This window comes from Scophthalmus maximus, chromosome 2, assembly GCF_022379125.1.
Source record: "Scophthalmus maximus strain ysfricsl-2021 chromosome 2, ASM2237912v1, whole genome shotgun sequence".
Taxonomy (NCBI): domain Eukaryota; kingdom Metazoa; phylum Chordata; class Actinopteri; order Pleuronectiformes; family Scophthalmidae; genus Scophthalmus; species Scophthalmus maximus.
In genome coordinates, this window is record NC_061516.1 from 28,673,709 (window position 1) to 28,693,797 (window position 20,089).

General features: G+C 44.1%; 1 protein-coding gene across 1 annotated transcript in view; it reads left to right on the top strand.

Annotated features, from left to right (window-relative positions):
* Nucleotides 1-19,323: 19,323 nt before the first annotated feature.
* The window catches only part of serpinh2 (serine (or cysteine) peptidase inhibitor, clade H, member 2), a 104,953-nt gene continuing 104,187 nt past the window's right edge, over nucleotides 19,324-20,089 (top strand). Inside the window, exon 1 of the mRNA XM_035625392.2 lies at nucleotides 19,324-19,462. The gene's annotated coding sequence lies outside the window, so the exon portion shown is untranslated. The remainder of the gene's footprint in view (nucleotides 19,463-20,089) is intronic.

Sequence of the window (20,089 nt, forward strand, 5' to 3'; positions counted from 1 at the left end):
ATTTAGTTCGCTGTCTCCCTCTCCACACCCCTCTTCCTCTTCTATTTCCCCCTCTCTGCCTCTAGCTTTGTGGCATGTTTCTATGGTAACTGTTAGCATCTTGTCTAAAATTTGTTTCATCTGCGTGTGCGTGTGTGTGTGTCTGTGTGCGTGCATGTTCAAGCCAACCAAGAGCATGGTGTGCCACCAGGGTGGCCTACGGTGCGATGACCAGGCAGCTGCCTTTGATCTGTGATGTGTGAGAGTAGATTACATGCCCCCCCACCCACCCACCCACCCACACACACACACACACACACACACACACAGATGCAGCAAATTTTGGATACTATTACGCACACACATCCATTGATCAACTCCACAAACAGCTACACAGGCCGTTACACAAATGTGACCTTTTTTTGCACTACATTGATCCTGGTCGACACTCGTCACTGCCTCTGTCATGACAACCTGTCACTGTAACTGAGGCCAAGCACAATGAAGGCCGGCAAAACGGTAAACATCCATTCACCAGCAGCCTGCTAATGCTGCTAATCTACCGCACACCTGCAGCCGGTGTCGCTGCTCTGCTCGGCAGCCATCATTTAATTATATTATGTACACATGCACTGTCATAAGCCTTGTAACACACTAAAGCCCCCACCTCCCTCATGTGGGGGTTAGAGTTGTTGGAGTTTTGCAGGCATCACATACCCTGCATAGCTCAACCCAACTCCACAACACAATGCAATGCACAGTCTCTACACCATTAAATAAGCATGTCCTTTTTTCAAAAATCAGTGCAGCAGAGGGGTGAACAAAACAATGGACAATGGCAATTGAAGTGGAATGAACGAAAACTCTTTAAAGTCTCCATTAATAAGCATTGATGATGGTTTAATTGACTTTCAATCGGTATTATGCTCCAAAGGGGAATGCAAAATGATAAGATATGAGTTAAGATTCACTCTTGGCGTCAAATAACTAATGTTTCTTTCATAACATATTAAGAAGGAATTATATTTTCCCTAAAAAAGGTAATAAAAAGGTAGCTCTACACTGCCTGTGCTGGCGTATAACCTACATTACTTTAGTGATATAAACATACTGTATATATGTGTGTGTAATAATCTTATTTGTCTTATTTTTGTCACGGCCCTCTTAAAATCAGGATAGAAACTCGCTTAAACTCTGTTACTAGCTTATTAGTTCTACCAATGCAGTACCTTTGTTGGTAGAACCCAATCATCATCATTGGATTGCATTAGGAAATGGCTATAAATGACGATGCTAGTAGCTGCCAACAAATTGCTGACTCTAATACAAAACAGTAGTGGTAATGTTCCTTGAATCGCTCACCACTGTTGCTAATCCATGGAAACCCGGCATCCATATTCCCTTCAAAGAGGAACTAATGCTAATCTAATGGTTGTTAAGCTGTAATGAGTTTGCTTGCTGCTTTGCAGTCAGTTTTAAAGTAGGCCTGTTTAGACTATCGGGATTGCTGTGGTCCCCTTATCATTACATGCTCATCATTACTCCTGCTAATCTGTTCTGCTCAATGCACACACAGATGAATATTAATGCCACGGAGGATGATAGCCGTGTGTGTGCCGCATGAGCGCACACAGACAGATGCAGATAGGCGCCAAAAGTTGGAGCGCCACGCGCGCCGGCACACAAAGACGAACACGCACTGTCTCGCTCGCTGTCTGTGCGTTGCCAAGTGAGACGACTGAGCCTCCCCTTCAAGTCCATGGAGGGAGGGAAAGCTTGATAAGTTGCACACAGAAACACGCATGCTTTCCTTCGCTGATACTTCATCGCAGCAGCAGAAGGATGGAAAGAGAAAATAATCAGTTTTAAGTGAAATCAATAGAGAGATAATCCCCTAAATTAGATTTTGAAAAGCTTTGCCGCTGATGCGCAACTTAAAACCCAAGGATTGGCCCACTCGACTTACCATCGGAACAATCCTCAAGCAGGATGCGGTTACCATGGGAATGAGCTTAGGTCAAGGATAAGTGGAGAGTGAGGGAGAAGTGGGCAGAGAGGGAGACGGCGCTCTAAATCAAAGCAATATACCCAGGAATCTGCATATGGAATCAGGATGAAACTGCTGTGATTACAATGTCTCTGTGATTAATGTAGTGCAGCGCCTGAACACCCTAAGGGGGAGAGCGGCACAGAGTGCAGGGACGGCTCGCACCTGACAGACCTGAAATGTCATGTCATGATTGGAGAAGAGATGAAGGGTTAAAAGGTCAAGCTGTTTGATTGGATGCAAACACCTTTCTGTGTGTGGCCAGACCCGGAGGCGGACAGGCAGCACTGGCAGGGAGGAATTAGACCTCAGCCGAGGAGGAATCATCAGGAGAAAATCCATGATTTTACAGTGCCGATGCTGGCAGCTACTTCTCCTTGCCCCAAGATCGCTCTCATTGCCCTCCTCTCCCCCGTGCACCATTTTCCAACTCGACCTCTCCCCTCATCTTTGGTCTCTCGCAAAGTGAGAAAAAGTTTACAGTCAATGACAGGCGTGATGACGAGTGCACCCGCAATCTGCAAATGCAGAGCTGCTGGAGAGAGCTAGAGAATGGGGGGGGGATGGGAAAACGGTTAGAAAATAGCTTGGTCGCACAGTTGGGGGGTCAGGGTGGGGTGGGGTGGGTGTTGCACATTATGTGTTTGGCTGGAGGATATAACAGCATTATTTCAGATGAGTGACTTGTTAATATTCCTGAGTGGATAGCACCACTGTGGCCCTTACGGTTAGAGACAAGCAAAAGTTCTGTAAGGCCTCTGCTTGTCACGCAAACCACTCCACTCTTCTCTGCCACCCCCTCCGCCTCACACACACACACACACACACACACACCAATATGCATACACACAACTGAGGCTACAGTAATAGTACGTTGCGTTCATCTAGAAAGATGTGCCCGATCGTCAGCTGCTTTAGAATAGACCCTGTCACAATTCCTCACCGTTTGAGTCGTTTGTGCTCTCTTTGCATTTAGCATTAAAGGATGAGACAATATTCTGTTACACAGAGTAATGACATAATTTGTCAAACCGCTCCCACGAGCGGCAATAGCCAAATCATGGCTTAGCAACGGTAACGAGGCACGGCGGGCTTGTCAAGCTTTGGATTTCTCTGATGTGCATGGGGCTGTGGTAAGAGCGATACTCGATATTTAATGAGTATCTATAGATTTGTTTTTATTCGTTTTTACTCCCCTTCTCAAAGTCCTTAACAGAAGTGTGAGAAACAGAAGGAACACCGTGTTTGTGTCCTGTACCATAAGCAGCAAATTTGGCACTGACCTACTAAAACAGCGGTAGCACTAACTGTAGTTGGGGTTATGTCCATGGCCATAGAGCACATCATTATTATTCATATTCATAAAGATTAATATACGTAGCGCTTTTCTCTTCTTATAAAAAAACCGAAGCGTTTTACAGCACACGTCACATTCACCCATTCACATTCATACAGCGCTCTTTCTATCACACATCAGTTAACACTGCCGAGACAGGGGCACAATTTTAGGGTTAAGTGCCCAAGAATACCACGGCACGCCAACTGGAGGAGCTGAGGATCAAACCATCCTCCTTCAGGTTAGTTGACGACCAGCTCTATCTCCTTAGCCAACAGAAAACGCCTGGTTGAGAATTGAAACTCAGTACTAGAGTATTCCCCCACTGGCTCCACACTTGATTAAAATTGTTAGGATTTCCTAAAAGACATAGTACAGTACAGTTTCATGCAGTTATAAGCACCATATCTTTGATCCATGTAGTTGGATTCCTTATTATGGTTTGTAACGTGGAGAATTCAAATATAAACTCTGAAAGTAACTCAAACTCTTACACATTTTTCGGTAAGGTAACAGATAACACTGAAAGCACCTTTCCAGGCGTCGTTTTCACTTTCACGATTACACACACAAGACACCAGTACAGCACAACAAGCTGTTGTACACAAATGCACTCCACACTCACACACAGGCACCCAGATGCCCCCCCCCCCCCCCCCCCCCCCCCCCCCCACACACACACACACACAAAAAAGCAAGCATAACTTTACATAAACCACGTTCTCAAAGACATTCCAATCTAACCCACCAAATGGGTGTGTTTATTTCCAAGAAACCCTTCAATTGTTTTAGCTGACGGTTTACTGTGAACCTCATTTATGTATATAAATATATATATATGAATATATATATATATATTTGAAAAATTTACTTAGATTTCAAGTTCATGGTGAAACTAAAGGAACGCCTTTGCTTTCTGACAAATAAACTATGTTGCTGGTATCAGGGTGGCCTTGTGGTTAGAAACCCACAATCCCTCAGCTGAGGGATTGTGGGCTTCGTGTTCACAAACATCTACCCCGCTGTAGTGTCCTTGAGCAAGACACTGAAGCCCTGACTTGATGACAGCCTGGAGGAAAATACATGAAATGGCCAAATCAGAAGGCGTTGGAGTACTTGCATCAATTGCAAAGACGGATTTCTTTCACAGTGTTACATGACTATTGCACGAACCTGTGAGAAGCATCTGAGCTTCTCGTTGGTGCAACAGCTTCACACACTGCTGCTTCCCTCCTCTTTAAAGGGCCGGGAAATTCATGTGACGGGACACAAAGCCCCGAGGCACTGCCAGTCAGGTGATGATGAAACACTCACTGCATATTGAGCCCAGTTAAAGATTTAATGTACAAAAATAAACATTTGTATTACCAACTGTACATTACAATAAAACAAAAAAAAGAATACAGCAGTAGAATACAAAAGTACAAAATTTCCTTGTTACAAGATGGAAATATCAGATGACAAAAGAACTCAAATTACAACTAAAAGCAGTGGTTACTAAAAGTGTGCTTTGTGACTTTCTACCTGTAAGGGGAGAAAATCAAGAATCAAACACTGCATCATTTCCCCATATTTCTTCATTTTCCCCCTGATTTGTACAAAAAGGGAATATAACCCCTCGTGCAATTTGACTGTTTAGAATGTTTATTCTTGACATTGCAGACCTAGGCCGATGAGAACTTTTCCATCTAATATTTTCAAATCAGATCAGAAAAAGCTCCAGTTACATAGGGGCTTTAGGGTGTATGGGTGCCAGACTTGCTGGATTAGTCTTAACAGCTTTGCTCTTGCAATTGGTGATGAAGGGGGCTTGGTTTTTGGATGAGCAGTGCTCGTCTTTGAGGGCTTGTTTGTGCCACAACTTGATTTGCATACATTTCTTAGCCTGAGATGCAAAACCTCTGCTCATAGTTCAAGCAACTGAAGCGCAAGAAATATGCAGATAGCCCTCGCGAGGCGTTCGTGGTGATTCTGGATGCGAATTTCTGCCAGCTGGGTTCACTGATTTGTACTGTGGCAGAAGCCTGATTCCTGTCCTCCCTGCAGAAGAAAGGACCGAATTTCCTCCCAAGAATTACCTGCAGCATCTCATGTATTGCATTTCTCAAATATGTCTGGAATTTGATAGGAATGTGCAAGAACCTTATGTACTGTAAAGTCAACCTAATGAACGTGACACAACTTTTTCTATTTTGCACAAAAAAAAAAGAAGTGAACAACGTGCAAGAAACAGAGCAGTTTGCATCATACCAATTGGTGCATGTCACACCGTTTTCAAGTCTTTCAAAACATCATCTTTGCCGCGAGGAGGAGTGCGCCGAACGAGAGGGCAGGTTGCATGAAGAGCTGGGAAGTTTTTCATGTTCAAAGTTTCGGGGCTAACCACGGGGAGGCGGATTTCTACCTGCACACATTTCCACGATCGAACGGTGTCATGAGACCTTTCTCTAAACGACGCCCGGGCAGAGTTCAAAGCGCACCCCGTTCAAAGGAAATCTGATTGAATTTTCACTCAGTCGGGTCTAAACGTGATCATGCCGGAGTACTCCCGGTTAGCGCCACACCCTTTGAGATGTTCAAGAAGGCGCGCTTTTGGATTCCGCTAAAGACACTTTTCAATCCATCAAGAGGGATTTCACACCACTTGTGCTGTTTGGAGCCTTCCATTAGCGTTTGCAGGTAGGAGCAGTCAGAGGGAGCCAATTTTTTTTTATTATTCAAACCATCAGTCTCTCACTCTCTCCCCGGCTCTCTGGCTCATTTCCTGATTTTAGAACTCACAGTCCCCGGACAGCTACTGTGATCCAGAGCCAGGTGTTTTAAAAGACATTCAAATCTAATAGTTTGTACCTCCACCAACACACCGCTGTGTTTCTGATATTGAAAATATCAATCATCATATGAGAGTGGCAGTTTAACAAAAGGTGAATGTGTCATCTTCACACAACGACAGATCTCCTTTTTGTGTCCCTGAAGGAATCTCACAGTGACATTTAGCAAGTAAAAAAGGCCCCCCTCAAGATTTTAGGGCAGATCGAAAAAGACTGAAGTAAAAACACTCAGCTATAAGCTTTAAGCTATAATTTTTGCTATTATTAAAAAGACAAAAAGACGACTTTCTTGACCCCATTCGTTCCAGGTGGTGTTACCGTTTGGTCAACGTCATAAAGATGCCGCAGGAGCAAGACGCCAGTATGGACCGAGGTACTTTTCCAGAGAGCTCCTGAGGCAGTGGGGGAGAAAAAGAATTAAGTACACTGAATCTCCTACTTCGTCCTCTGGCTCCTGGTGTTAACAGCGTTAGCATCGTGGCAAACTCAATGCCAGCAGCCTGGCCATTGTCCAAAGCAGGCTGGTTGAGTTGATGACCGATCTAGTTGAAAGAAGGCGAAGTGAAGCCCCTCAAGTCCCGGAGTTCTCTCCGAGAGTGAATGCCCGTCCGGGGTTCACTCTTGTGATGGTTCTATTTCTATCACTCTCCTTCTCCGCCTGCTTTTGTTCCTCCGTCAACGGGATTCTTTTTCTCTTGTGAGGTTGAGTTGTTTTTGTTAATTCGGCTGTTCTACCATCTGCCATTTCCATCACTGGGGATAGATAAGGGGAGAACGCTATCCTCTTCCTTGTTTTGTTCACGCAAACTGTCCCTGTGGCAGAGAAAATAACATGGCGGAAGCGAGGTTTATAGGAAACCGATATAAGCACGGATGGTGTCATTTTACTATTGTCATTCGACTGCAATCAGTTTTAACATCATAATGACAAGTTTATGCCGAAAAGTTGTCTGTTTCTGCTTTAAGATAAGTCACGTGAAGGATGAATGTCACATATGGCAGGTATTTCTGACCATAATTGGGACGAGAGCACGGGTCAGGATTTTAAGTTGAAGAAGAGCTTTAAGGGATTCTTTTGGGATTTACTTTTAAACATGACTTAGTCTCTGGTGTTACTGTCAAGAGAGAATGGTAGTTCGGCCCCATAAATAGGACCCTAGGCTGGGGTTATGTTCGTTGTAAGCCGGGGAAATACCATTACATTATTATGGATATTTTCAATATTCCAAATTTTAATCTGACCAGTTTCTCATAATGAATTGAAATCTAAATTTGGCCTCATCAGCCCGTCTCGTAAGTTGAAAAAAAAAAAGATCAAGAGGTGGTGGATTTTGTCCATCAGCCAACAGCAGCTCCAGCATGTTGGTCGTCATAAATACAATGGAGATCCTTTCTGGTCAATAGCTGTAACCAGCCGCTTGTGTTTACATCTGCTGCAGCCAAAGAGAGTAAACAGAGTGTGAGAAAGAGGTACAACAACGGCGATTCCAAATGCTGGAAAACAAGCCCCAACAACGAGCCAATCTCCCCCTCTTCCTCAAACCCCCACCAGCCCCCCCTCCAAAACGCCCCCCAACCCTGATGCTCTTACTCTTTCTGCCCACTGCAGAAAAGGGAGGAAACTGAATGGGTCGCTCGCCTCCTTCTCCACCCCCCTTTCTCCCTCCCCCATCTCTTTATTGAGGCAGCTGCACCCTTTAACCTTTACGATTGTGGAATGTGTGTGTGCGCCTATCTATCTGTGTGTGTGTGTGTGTGTGTGTGTGTGTCTGTGTGGACCAGTGGTGGCTAGGGCCAATGGTAAAGGGGAGAAGAGGGGTGAAGGCAAGCAGGAGGGGGGTAGTTGGTGAATTTGGGAGATGTAGGGAGAAGGGAGTAGGCACGGGAAGAGGTCATTTTTTCTCCCTACGACAAAAGCTGTCAGGGGGAACAATGAGCATGGAGAATGGTGTGTGTCCAGCGAGGCACTGAGCCGTGTTAGTGTGCGAACTGGGCAGAGAGGGGGCATTAGAAAGAGAGAAGAGAAAGGAAGGGAAAAAAGAAAAAAAAAATGATGGCGAACCGGGCTAGGTGAGAAGAGCATGGGGGAGAGGGAGATGATGAGATGGAGAAAAACATACGGAGACGTAAGAATGAGGGGGTGAGAAGGAAGGAAAGAATGATGGGGGAGAGGGAGGGAGAGACGGAGGCGTGCAGAAGGATATTTGTTTTGTCTAACAGCACTCTTAAATACTGAACTTCCGTTGCCAAAGGAAACAGAACACAGGGCCTAGTATCTGGATGTGTGTGTGTGTGCGCGCGTGTGTGTGTGTGTGTGTGGCCAGCATACCAAAGGGGCCCTCCTGCTCCTCACTGTACCAATGACAACAGTAAGGTTAGGGCTTTACATTCACTGAGTCCTCATTAAGTTTATCTGTGTGTGTGTGTGTGTGTGTGTGTGTGTGTGTGTGTGTGTGTGTGTGTGTGTGTGTGTGTGTGTCTGCGTCTGTGTGTGTGTGTGTGTGTGCCCTACGTTCCAACTACGCACATTTCAGACTGTGCAGCTGGCTGCAGACAAAGGTGTTCGCCGCGCTTTGTTTCAAAGATGCGGGTGTGAGGGTGCATGAGTGTGTGCGTGTGTGTGTGTGTGTGTTTGAACAGTTGCAGGAGCATGGGTGCTTGTCGTTGAGTGGAGACACTGAATGTGTGTGTGAGTAGATGGGGGGGGGGTCAATGATAGAGTGTTTTGCTTTGAAAGCAAACTGGGGTTGATGGCAATCCCCCACCACTACCACACACGTAGTAAAAGTATTGATTTTCGAGCTGGTGTGTGAGGTGTAGTAAGTGGTTGGTAATAGCAGGAGAAGAGTGTTGTGAAGTGGTGCAGGTTAAGAAGTTTGGCTGCTGGGTAGACTTTTCATCTCTGGGACGGGGGCAGCGTTGATGGGATGAGATGGACGGGGGTCAGAAAACACTCCAATGTCTCTTAATGGGGGAGAGAGATGTGCAAAACCACTGAAAGACACCATTTTGTCTTTGTTATACACAAACAAAATGTGGAATTTCACACACGTTCCCGTGACCAGACACATGCAGTAATGTACATGCCGACAATCCACGTGAACCCACACAGAGGCAACTGTATACATTCATTCATGCTGTACATTATGCACCAACATGCACACATTAAGCACACTTATATATGCACATACACCTCCTCAAAGTACTTATGCATACTTAACCACTAAACACACATACAAGTACACTGGGATGTTGGTAATGACACAGACATACACATGCTAGTGTGCACACATGTGCACGCACCCCACACAGTTGAAGCAAGGCAATGTTATGCCGCTGTGCTATCAAACGCATTATGCTAAAACATGAACAAACTACACAAATGCTTAAGTACAAAGTACTTACATAATTGCACAGACACACCTGCGGAGGCTGCACATATGCACGCATTTTTGCACACACTGAACACATGGTGGAAAAGTAAGCACATGCTCCGACATGCCCATGTTACGGGACAAATTATGCACACAAAGTTCCTTGAGAAAATGACACACAAAGCACATGCAGGCACACATAGGCACACATTTTACACACCCAGAGTGTATTTTCAAGTGACGCATACGTACTCTCAGACAAGGCCGCCATCCACAATAAAAACCATAGATGCAATAAGAGAACTGGATCTCCAACAATTTGGAGATTTTTTAATTTTCATTGGATCTCACAGATGCAGCTTTATCTTTCATCGCCAGGTTAACGGTGTGCATCTACGTCACAAATGAATCTACGATGATCGAGCTCGATGTTGTTTCGGCCAAGTTTGGCAAAAGTTATGCCAGGTTCAGATTTTTTTTTACCTTGAGCCAATTTGTGTGCTGTTTTTGTTTTCAACCAGAGCCCTCTGCATTGGGACCCCTGCTGCTTTCACAAAGTGGCCTCTTTCAAATAAATAAGTGGGCTGCATTTGTTCATGCCGGGCTAATGTTGGTGCGAACGCTCCTAATCGCAGTTCCTGGGTTGCTGCATTGAGACCATGTGATTGACTATACTAACACACAAAATGAGTGATGATGGAAACAGTCGGAGGTGGCACCAACCTGGCTCTACGCAATAACATACCCAATAATCACACTTGTTTTCAAAAAAACAAGTGCCATCACTACAAAGTGAATTCTTCCAGTGTGTTTTTTGGTTGAAAAGCAATGTTTCGGGGACTCGGAAATCAGTCAGCTGTGTGTGTCTGCTATTCATTCCTTCATTCATTCATTCCTTCAGCAGAAAAGCTGCCAGTGGTAGTAAAATGCAGCCTGTGGTGTGTAAGCACATAGAGGAATAATATCCTTAAGACCTGTGAAATCCAATGCTGCCTCTACCCTTGTATGCCGACATGCTCAATCTATGTTTTAGATTTTTCCTCCGATGGAACAGGTGGTCTCTGTATTGATCCGAAAGCCCACCGCCCTTCTCCTACAAGCACACACAAACACACGCACACACACACACACACACACACACACACACACACACGTGCACACACATACGCCCCTACTCCCTTTTCGTTTTCTTCATAATAAAGGATGCTCTTCCTCCCTGATGCTTACACGGCATCCCCGTCTCCCCAATTCTCCCTTCTCCTCTCTTTTCGCCTGTCACTCCCTCCCTCCCTCCCTCCCCCCCTTTCACCACCACCCCTCACAATTACACACAACAGCTGCCAGTGTCCTTTGGAGGAAAAATGATGCGTGTCCAGAAACAACTGATTTCGCTCTCTCTCCTTTTCCACCTTCACTCGGCCTCCTTCTGTGCCCTCACCTCCTCTCCTCTATCGACCAGTTGCTCCCCCGCCCCGGCCCCCAGCGCCCCCTTCCCCCTTGCTGTCTAGCTCCCTCTGTGTGCAGTTGAAGCGTGTACCACATTACATTCAGGCAGACAGGCAGAGAACAGTGGTGATGGGAGATTTCCTGTCTGCGAGGCGTTCACATGTGAAGGTCCCCGGTTGCCTTTATCATCTCGCCTGACAGATACACTGATAGCAACTCTCTGCATGAAAACTCAGATCTTCACTCTCACACACACACAGGAAGACAGACAGGATCGGGGCGTTCACCTGATGCTCATTTAAGAGCGGATTCTTCGACTGAATGACCTGCTCAAATCCGGCCACAAAAAGGTTTTATGTGCTGCTGAATTCAGGTGTCTCTCTGGCTTCTGAAAGATTCAAACAACCTCACCTTTCAATAGCTTTTCAGATACAGTTTCTGGAGAGGAGAACAATTGTGGGGCAGAATGGCATGAAAGTTATTGTCACAGAGCAAAACAAGTGCCATGGTGCAGAAGAGAGGGGACGCGATCAAACAACAGGAGCCGCGTTACCTATAGTAACACACTCCCACGGCCTCTTGTGAGGCGTGAGGTGGAATTGATGGTCTGAAGGATAAATGAGTGTGTGTGCATGTGTGCGCGTGTGTGTGTGTGTTTGTTGTATTCACCTAGGTGTTTAAAGGGTTTGTTAAGGGTCTTGTTTTATTTCGTCCTCTGTGGCGGTGCGATAGAGGGAATTTCATTATGCAAATCAACGTCTCTCTGTTGATGAGCATGCCCTCAAGCTTCTGTCTCACACAATGGCTCTCTCACACACACACACACACACACACACACACACACTCACTCACACACACACACACACACACACACACACACACACATACACGCACACACAAACACTCTGCCTCTGTCAGATACACACGCACGCATATAAATACTCGCATCCATGCAGTCCGTGTCTCTGTCACCCGCACACACTCCCAGACACACACATGCTCACGAAAACATGCGTGACTGTGTCTGTGAGGCACAGTCACGCATATCATGTCTGAGTCTGGAGGCACAGCGGGGGAGTGTGTGTGTGTGGGTGTAAGAGGCTTGTGTGTGTGGTGAGGGTAGAAGAGGCTGTTTAAGGTTACACACAATTTTGGGGTTACAAACCATTTCCTCTAATTCCCTTGTTCATGGCTGCACCCCTACACACACACACACACACACACACACACACACACATTGTTGGAGTTTTGCCACAGATACAATGGCACTTACATAAAAAAAACCACATAACAAAACACATAAGAAAATGCAAAAAGTAGAACAAAATAAAATGTTAAACACACACACACACACACACATGAATATATATGAAAAATAACACAAATACATGTGTGGATGTAAAAAGGTCACATTACACACACGCACACATACACACTCGGAGGGAGACCCCTACCCCATGTGGATGTGACCCAATGACCCTGCTGTCACACACAGTGCCCATCTGCCACAGAGAGGCACAGAGGGAGGGGACAAGGGTGGGGTGGGGGGTGTCTTGAGGGAGGGGGAGGTTAGATTTTGGGAAGGGGGGGGCTGCACCATGGGGGTGGGGCTCCCGGGCAACTTAGAACAGAACACAGCAAGGAAAGAATGTGTCTTCATGGTAAATTTCAGGGTCCACTTTTTGCACAGATGTGCTGTTTGCTGCTCAAAGATGGTTTAGTGGTTTCAGACCCCCCTCTAGGTTTTTTTCTGTGCCCCCCTTATTTCCCCTATACAAAACACACACGCACACACACACACACACACACACACAAAATATATTTTCTGTTAGCCTGGGGCTGATCTATCCAGAACCTCCTGTCCGCTGTCTCCTTTAAACTGGAGCCGTCTCAGGCTTCCTATGGTAAATAAAGAAACTACTCGGGCTGACTACTGTCCTGAATGTAGAACAGATGAGGAACAGAGAGGGAACTAAGAGATCAGAGGCTTGGGATGGCTGGTGGAAGAAACAGGAATTTGCTGTCGCCAATGAACACCCACGGTCATCTCAACTTGATTCTGCAGGCTTATCAAATTATTTTTTTTTATAAATCAAACGATATATAATATAATATATATAAGGATATAAAGCTTTACATTCATGTGGAAACTTAATATAAAAATCTGTTTAATGAAAACCTTTTGGTGTACAGCTCTCACACAGAAACAAAGATGGAGAGGAGGGGTCATGTTGTGCAACTATGGTTAGACTTAGGCAGATATATGATCTGCAGTAACATTGGGCAGTCGTTGCTTTTTATTACATATCATATATTGGTATCCACTGACAATATGATGGCAGTTCCTCTCTGACCACAACTGCCTGAAAACAGCCTGTAAAACCAGCACTAAAGTTTCATTTTCTGTGCAGTCTATGTTCCATTATTTTACTGTTCAGTTCAATTTTTTTGTGATTTCATTCTTCATTTAAATGCCTGCTATAACCCAACAAAATATTGGAAAATATTGATCTAGTATCAAAATAACTGTATTGGCCTTCAGAAGCTCATATATGCAGAATCAGGTTTTTAAAGATGATGGAAAGTAGGATATTGACAGATGATGGAGGAGGACGCAGAAGAAGGTGATAAGTGTGAAGACGGCACCCATGCTTCCTCCCCGGAAGAGAGGAGGAGGAAGGAGGTCAGGCTGAAGAGCAGGGGAGCCGGGTGTGTGAAGGATATCCAGAGGGGGGCCGACTGTAGTGGTGTCAGACGGGGTTGCTGCCAGCACGCGTCCTGCCAGCACACGCCAGGAGCCAGACACACACGCACACTTAGGGCCAGGCCTGAGGGTGTGTGTGCCAACCCTGCCAACTGTGCCACCACCACCCATCCACCCGCACCCGCCACAACCCCCGAGGACCCAATCTGGAACCAGTCTACAACGACAGCTCCGGTGCCTGCTGTTTCCCCAAGTTTGTGACTCTGGTTGATGGAGCTCTCGACACAGACTGATCACACATCACAGTGATTAGAGGCTGAAATGCATTTTGAAGCTGTGCGTTGTTTTGTGTGAGTATTTTTTGGGGGGGGAATATTTGTATGCTTCTCAAACGCTTGAGCGAAATCAGCCTGGGTGTCATATGATGCTGCAAGCAGTAAGTTGCAAAGAGGTTGTTTTTCATCTCCAAAAATTAGAGCCTTTGTGTACATACTCACGATTTATTTACTCCCTAAGGTGAAGTGGTGGTTCAGCTGGCGCATGTAGTACAATTTACAACCGATGTTGTGGACTTAAATTCTGCTCATGACCTTTGTTCCATGTCATCCCCTCTCCTGTTTTCCTCTGTTTGCATCAAAAGCGTTCTATCTAATGAGAAATGCCTTGAATTATTGTTAGAAATCCCATAATGCATCTTTAAAGCTCTTCTCAGCTCAACCCCCTGCCTCCAAGTGTCACTAACCCCCCTAACCCTCTTAATTCCCTAATCATGTTTATGCAAATTCCATTTGTATGTACCGAGTGTACATAATGGATGCTGCTATCACCTATGGGACAGACCTGCCTTATATAAATGCATATTTCTCTGTTACAGGGAGGATTATATTTGCAATCTGCAGATGGAAGAAATTTGTTTTCCAAAATATATATATTTCAGAAAAGCTAGGCTGATTATGTAAACCAGGTGCAGAATATCATGCTCAAAGACAATTCTTCAAACTGTGTGGGTGGGATCTGTAACTGTGATTACTCTTCTCACTCACAACTGACTTGCTTTCAGATGTTTAAAAAAGGTTGCGGCGGTCTCAAATGGTGGTCTGAGAAAGAGCGCAGGGGTGTGGAGGTAAATAAAGACCGGGCAACAGAAATACAAGGTCAGAAGAATACATGGCAAAGTTTCCACACACAAAAAAAGAGTGAAAGCTGCTTTTCAGATAAGGAGACTGTCATTAAAGGAGCACTCCACAGTTTGTAAACAGGAAGTTCAGGTTACTCGTGAAAAGGATGTCCTATAGAGCTTTAAAGAGACTGTCCCTAAAAAAAATAAAAATAAAGACTAATGGATACCTATTAATATGGATTGCTTGGCCTGGACTGAGGACACTTAACAGACAGCCTGCTTTACAAGCTGGCAGCATGTAAGAAGCATGGGTGATCTAAGATATTAATGTAAGATCTTTTAATCAAATATCTTTACACATAATCATTTTTTAGCTTGATGCATACTAATGAAATAGGACATTTCAGCATGTGTTTCTTTGATTCTGTTTTTTGATACAATTTTATTGATCTATCCCTTGTGTTTGCACAGACATTCAGAAAATGCACTTGAAGTGAACTGCCTAATACATGTTGCACTGCTTGGAACACAGCGCTGCAACGCTTGTGCTCTTCAGTCCATATGTAAGAAACGGGTCTTGATTTCATTTATTTGACAGAAAAAATCTATCAAAGCAAACTGGATGTTGACAGCCTACCTAAAATAAGTTATGGCTTGCCTCTACTCTAGCCTGTATCTAACTCATGTGGTGATTGAATGCACAAGGTATAATGTATTTGGTGACATTGTATTATACAGGAGTTCATGGTTATGTTGAAAACACTCCTCTGCAAACTTGAGATGTATACATTAAGATGCCTTAACGGCAAGACAAACAAAGCTGCAATTACTTTGACGCTGGAGCTAACATCGCAGAGGGCATCCTACAATTTGCTAAACAAACTCCATCCCTTTTGCCTGTGAACGATTTCCTATTATAAACACATGTTGGAGATGAATCACTCTTTGGTTCAACTCTCAGAGAGGACATTTCAGACAAGATCCCCCTCCTGTTTTCCATTTGGCTGTTTAATTGTCTCTACGCTGTCAACAGACTATCAAGGTAATTAGCCATGACTGCACAACAACACAATCAGACAGACAGGAATGAACTGCAGCCTCTGAACATGATACTTAGAGAAGGAATGGGTGGGAATGACTTAATGTGGGCGCACATATGCACACTCACGGGCGTGCACACATCCGGGCACATGTGTACACCGTTACACACACAGACACACACGCGCGCGCACACACACACACACACACACACACACACACACACACACACAGACTCTCGTACACAGTCATTACCATACCCTGAGTACATAGTTCCATGCCACACATTATATTTCCTCCACCAACCATAACCCTCCGCACACCTCCTCCGTAATCCTTCTACACTCTTACAACTTACTCTTACACACACACACACACACACACACACACACATACACACACACACACACACACACACACACAGTTACAAAACCAAAACCTCATTTCCTCTGTGCCTCAAGCTATAGGAGCAGTGTTAATTGCGAGAAGGTTGGGAGTGAGAAAGGGTGTGCTTTGGTGTGTGTGTGTGTGTGTGTGTGTGTGTGTGTGTGTGTGTGTGTGTGTGTGTGCGTGCGTGTGTCAGTAGACAGGAACATGAGCTTTATGCAGTAGGTGTGTGTAAGCCGTTGCAACTGTATAGGTTTGGATTTCTATATGTGTGAGCGTGCGTGTGCTCATTTCTTTTAAGCGTGTAGGCAGTCTCTCCTGTGCCAGTCTGGGCATAGCTCCAGGGTTTCCTGCACCACCACCTGGGCATCTGTGAGTCTTAGTGCCTGTCACTGGGTACCGTCCCAGCTGGAGTGTGTGTCTGTGTGTGTGTATATAAGTCTGTGTTTGGGTGAGTCAGCTGAGGAGTGGTGGCCGGTGATCAGCCTTTGGTGCCAGCAGCAAACACCATTGTCTTCTTCTCTTTAAGAAATGGGGCCCCATACGCCAACACACACACACATACACACACACACACACACGCACACACTGATTCATAGAGTACATATGGTTCACACATCTGCCTTCTTCTCCACGCAAGTGGATTCTTCCCTTTAAAAATCTCACCAATAAAAAAGGAAACAAGGAAATGGAAATGGGGTATTCGATTAAACAGCCCCCATTAAGTAGCCAATGAAGCTCTCTGTGCTTGCTTGCTTAGACTATACATACACCATTAGTTGTTCAGGCCATGGTGGACCAAGAGGTACCCTGACTCAAAGGTCATCTACCTCCATTGAGCCGAGCTAATATTAGATTAGCTCTAGCACTATGCTTTTTAAAAAAAAGAAGAAGAAAGAAAGGGCATTGTAGGTGGATTGTGATGTAGATATTATATTGACTTGGGGGGTAGCCATCGAACAAACCTTAATTCACAACCGTGACTTATTTTGAAAGGAATATTCGGCAAGAAAAATGAAGACAGTAAGTGCTGTGAGGAGGGCCAAGGTAAATACACGGCTATCATATTTTATCATATATAGAGGACAGTAATGGCACATTTTGTCATTGATATACAAAATAATCAAGATATCCTTTATAAAAACTGTATGCTTTTTTTCCTCATGATGACCAACAAAATGTTGTTGGTTATCTGCGTTTTAATTTACCACAACATACGTAATAAAGTTAATTGCTGATGCAGTATAGGTACTTGTTAGTTATTTTGTTGTTTAAAATAATTGATAAGGTCATAAAGTTAACAGACAGTGCAAAATTTGCTGTGTGCACGTGCATTAGTGACAGAGACAAAATTAATCACAATAACAACAAAGAGGACAGAAGATAAATAAGAGTGAAATGAAAGATTGTCCTTGTTCCTCTCTGTTTGTGAAATTGCCCTCAAAATGATACATTCTCTCTAAGTGATTATGGGAAAGTGTGCCAAAGCTTTAGTGGTGAAAACAATTTTCAGAGCATTCAGGTTGGGGTCAACAGATCGCTGTGTACAGACACACTTCAGGGCTGAAACAATATTCCCAGGATGGGTACAATAATGCTTCTGGCCTCAGACACACACATGCACACACACACACACACACACACACACACACACACACACACACACACACACAAACACACACATGGACTCTCCCATGTTCTCTGCCCACTGCTGCCCCAAGGTTGAAACTCTAAACCTAATCACTCAGTATTCAGTTGAGGCAATGCTCCTGCACCCTGCCAACCGGATCTCTCTTCTCTCTTTCTTGTGTGCACATGTTTGCATATAAGCAGATGCCCCATACCTTTGCATATATGTATATATATAAGTATATAGATATGTATATACATATATATATTTATATATTTATATATGTAGCCATATATATATACGTGTGTATGTATATATAATGTAGATTCATATGCAGATACATGTGCTATCCAATGGGTTAAACTTGCAGTGTAGGTGTCTTTGCAGTACATGTTTTACGTCTGTGTGTCTACAAGAGGGGAAGGTCAAAGTAAATGTCATCAAAAAAACACAAATTTGAGAATTTTTTAGAACAGAGTACACAATATATTATGTAGAAATAAAACTATATAACGGTGATACAGAAAAATATTTTGAAGATGAAGTTGCTTTAAAAAAGATCTGTTCCGCCAACAAAAATTTCATATTTTCTTTAACATATTTAATTGTGGTGCAGTATTCATATCGGTTATTTTTTAAGTGTGACATTTTCTTATAATTACAGCAAACGCAGCAGAAAAAAATTAATCTAATTGCCTCCAAAACAAAGAAATACATTTATATATAATATTTATGAAGTAAAAACTTGCACCATTATGTTTTAATTTGTTCAGACCTTAGATAATCACCTATCTGACCTTTAAAACGCTTTTTTATCGTCAAAGTAAAAACCATAATACAGAAACAAGATGGACAATCAGCTATAACAGAAGATAACAAGATTTAAATAAATAAATGAATAAATACAATTTAAAATCATCATAAGTAATAACAGGTCAATACTTAATCCAGGGTCATAGAAAATAATGATTTATTGTAAAACAGTGTGGGTTTTTTTTGCTTTTGTTTTGGTAAACCAATCAGAGGGTGGACGTCATCAAGGTGTGACGTCGTTTGACGTGGGCGCCTAACGACGTCACAACGACGTCGCTCGTGCCGTCACCATGGCGGACATTGGACAAATCCTTAAAAATCAACAAAAACAAAAGGGATTTGTGGAGAAGAAGCAAACATGCGCGGAAAAAAACACGTCCCCCCCCCCCCACCCGTCTCCCAACTGAAAGAGAAAGCTTTGTTTCGCTCTGAATACCTGGACTACACCCGGTGTAAAAGGTGGGCGCCGGAAGTGATTTAATGAACGGCATCTGGACAGCTGCTGTGTCCGGGCCCTTCTCTGACACTCGCGCGGTGACGCGGCGGGGCTACTTTAGACACGCGCATGTGTGTGTGTGTGTGCGCGTTTTTTAAAAAAAAATGTTTTAATCAGTATCCTTTGACATGTTTCGTGTTTATTTGATAGTTAGGAGGAGAGGCAGACACAAACCAAGGAGGGAGAAGAGGGGACGACGTGAAACCACCGCGGACGTTTGTTTCTTCTTCTTCCTTTCACTTTGCCTAGTAGTGAATCGTGGTGAGTCCCCGTGTTATCACTTGTACTATCACTCCATCCATACTCTCTACTCACTCAGCCCCTTCTTTCTCTTTATTACTCTGTCCATCATGATGTTTTTAGAGAGTAAGACTGTCCCTCAGTGCACATTGTAGGATGTTACATCCTGGTTAACTTGCCATGAGTGTTGTTGTTGTTGTTGTTGCTGTTGTTACTGCTGCTGCTACAGTTGTTGTTGTTGTTACTGCTGCTGCTACTGTTGTTGTTGTTGTTGTTACTGCTGCTGCTACTGTTGTTGTTGTTGTTACTGCTGCTGCTGTTGTTGTTGTTGTTACTGCTGCTGCTGTTGTTGTTGCTGCTGCTGCTGTTGTTGTTGTTGTTGTTGTTGCTGCTGCTACAGTTGTTGTTGTTGTTACTGCTGCTGCTACTGTTGTTGTTGTTACTGCTGCTGCTGTTGTTGTTGTTGTTACTGCTGCTGCTGTTGTTGTTGCTGCTGCTGCTGTTGTTGTTGTTGTTGTTGCTGTTGTTGTTGTTGTTACTGCTGCTGCTACTGTTGTTGTTGTTGTTGTTGTTACTGTTGTTGTTGCTGTTGTTGTTGTTGCTGCTGCTGCTGTTGTTGTTGTTGTTGTTGTTGTGGAGCATGACACA